Genomic DNA, 2,746 nt, shown 5'->3' with positions numbered 1-2,746 from the left:
TTATTATAGCTTTACAAACAAGTTTCAACACATCATTCTATTATCTTTTTTCCCCCTAGCCCCATGCCTGATTTTTAGGCATATAGATCACTCAAGGTTTTTGAGGAAACAAATGTTTGAGTTAGAGTCCTCCAGTATGAAGTCATGAGAAATCTCTTGAGATTGTTCTTCAGGATCCCTGTAGACACAGCTCACACAGTTACTGTTTGCCAAACTTTTTCCAGTCATGTGCATTCCAAGAAAACAAGATCTGTAGGTCCATGCAAGTTCTATTCTAGCTTCCAGCTGGTGCACCAATTGTTTGTCCACGTGGTGACAGAACAGGGGAAGAAGATTGCTAGGGAAGACTAAGGGTTCTGCAAGAGATGCTGTAGGTGTCTGGGCTATCTCCCAAATAATAAAACCCACCATCTTTGTACTGATTCTGAAGAACCACAGTGACTGGCTTCTCTGAAGTGGCAGAAGGAAGCAATATTAGTCCCTGAAGTCCTTTCAGGATTTCATGGAAGGTCAAGCGACTGATACATTTGCCCAGAGGTTTGAATAGCATGTGTAGCCTGATCAGCCACATCTCTTCGAACCAGGAAGGACAGATGGTGTGTGATAGCCAGAAGAAGGCTAACAGCCTGATTATGTGGAAAGGGAGTATCCGGGCCTTCAGGACTTTCCTCTTCCTCACAGAAAGCACCTGCAGGAAACGACCTGCCACCTCCTCTAAGTTTTTCTGCTCCTGGGATGTCAAGGTTTGAAAGAGCTTCTCAGCCTGGATGCACTGCTGCTTACAGGGCCAGCACTGTGGAGACCCATCTTTCTGGCCCTTCTCTAACTTTAGTAACTGAAAGAACATCTTCTCAATCCGATATAATACCCGAAGCTTCTGACCCTTTGCAGCCCCTGCATGCTGCTCTTAAATTCCATGGGGTAGAGCATCAATAGCTTGGTGAGGGCTAAAACATGTTGATATGGCTACCTGGCCCAGAGAACCTTCATCTCAAACAACTGACTCATAAGCTTCTGCCTTCTGAATGTAAGGGGTTACTAGTCTAAGAGATTCAACCCCTCTCCTTTTCCCAAGTAGTTCTTTATCTTTCTACTACTTCTCTAGTTTCTGATAATATTCCTGATAGTAGTAGTCATCCAAGTGAGGCATCTCACTCTGCAGTTAAACCATTTGCACTTTTATCACCCACTCCTTCTCTCTTCTGGTCATAAGGTTAGCATAGGCATCTGGCTACCAAGACCAAAGCTTCGTTGCTGGGGAACTCATCATTTGATCATGTGGAGGTGGCTGCTGTTGCAAGATCCATTGAAGCCAAGGTTGGAGCTGGGTCAGATAACTGGGAAGGCTGAACCAAAAGGACAACGAGCTTGTAGAAGAGAGATGGTTCTGGCGAAGGCAGCTGAGGTCCAAACTGCTGTGCTGGAAAGCTGGTGTTGTGAAGCATAGGCTGCCACAGAAAATGCAAGGAGGCAGATTACATTCCTGGTGCACCAGGTGCCTTGGTTAAAGAGCAGCCAAATCCTCTCTGAGAGCTGTGGACAGCATTGAGCTCAGCTGGATCCCTGACATCTGTATTTAGGTCCTCCTCTTCCCCTTCCTTGTCATTCACTTCCTCTTCCTCCAATTCAGAGATAGACACTAGTGCCTTTTCAGGAGGCAGGTGGCCACAGGGCTTGCTTGTTCCTTGGTTTGTTAAGAATGAACCTTAGGTAAGTTTTATGTCGGTGAGCTGATGGACATCTTTCCTAACTGTTTCCGCCACTGAAAGGGCATTGCCAGCTTCTAGGAGGTAAACATATGTACCACCAGTCACCAACTCTGCAGTGTGAGAATTTCGGAGTGCCTTGTTGCAGACTTCCACCGCCTGGCTGCTACAGGCAGACAGTTCTTATACACTAGCTACTCCATGGAAGAAATATGGGCAATCTCCTCTTATGTGATTTTTAGCTTCTGAAAATTTATAGAGAGTTAGCTACGACTTGGTTCTGACTCTGTGGCATATAATAACAATAGCTGTGATGCAGTGTGTTCTGTGTTGGTTAGCTAGATGAAGATAAGTATTTTCAATCTATCTGCAGCTTGATGAGGGGGGAATGGAGAATCTCTTTCTGTAATGATTAACTACCATGAATCCAAACAGACTGACCAATAGTAGATTTTTTATCCTAAATCTAACAAAAGAGGTCCCTGATGATAGAGTGATTTATACTCTGCCACTTAGCAAAAGTTTAGCAGTTCAAATCCACCAGTTGCTCTACAAGACTAAAATATGGTAGTTTGCTTTCTTAAAGATCACAGTTTTATAAGCCTCTAGAACACTTAAAGATGTCTGATAGAGTCACTAGGGAGTTCTGGCAGCTTAATGGTTAGGAGTTGGGCTACCAATCCAAAGCAATGTGGTTGAATCCACCAGTTGTTCTGTGAGAGAAAGATGGGCAGTCTAATCCTATATGATTTACTGCTTCTGAGAACCTGTTGGAGAATCAGCTATGAGTCAGTCAGTTCTGACTTGATGCACAAAAACATAGAGTCACTGCAAGTCTGAATTGACTCAAAAACTACTGCTTTGCTGTTGTTGTTTTAATGTTATAATTTTTAATAACGAGTAGAGACAGAGTCTTTTAACTATTAAAAAATTACTAAAACATGTGGTTGTACTTAAATTTGGTATCAGATCCAGTTTTACTAGCACATTACCTTAGTGAAAGAAGCGTAGACTCTGAGTATGGGTTCAAATACTGGCTC

The 2,746-nt window shown here is 43.3% G+C and overlaps 1 pseudogene; it reads right to left on the bottom strand.

Annotated features, from left to right (window-relative positions):
- Positions 1-337: 337 nt before the first annotated feature.
- Positions 338-1,445, bottom strand: LOC102852293 (annotated as a pseudogene).
- Positions 1,446-2,746: the final 1,301 nt, after the last annotated feature.

The sequence above is a fragment of the Elephantulus edwardii genome, unplaced genomic scaffold (assembly GCF_000299155.1).
Source record: "Elephantulus edwardii isolate Elephantulus edwardi_28Jun2011 unplaced genomic scaffold, EleEdw1.0 scaffold00017, whole genome shotgun sequence".
NCBI lineage: Eukaryota > Metazoa > Chordata > Mammalia > Macroscelidea > Macroscelididae > Elephantulus > Elephantulus edwardii.
This window is presented reverse-complemented; position numbering and strand designations above follow the sequence as displayed.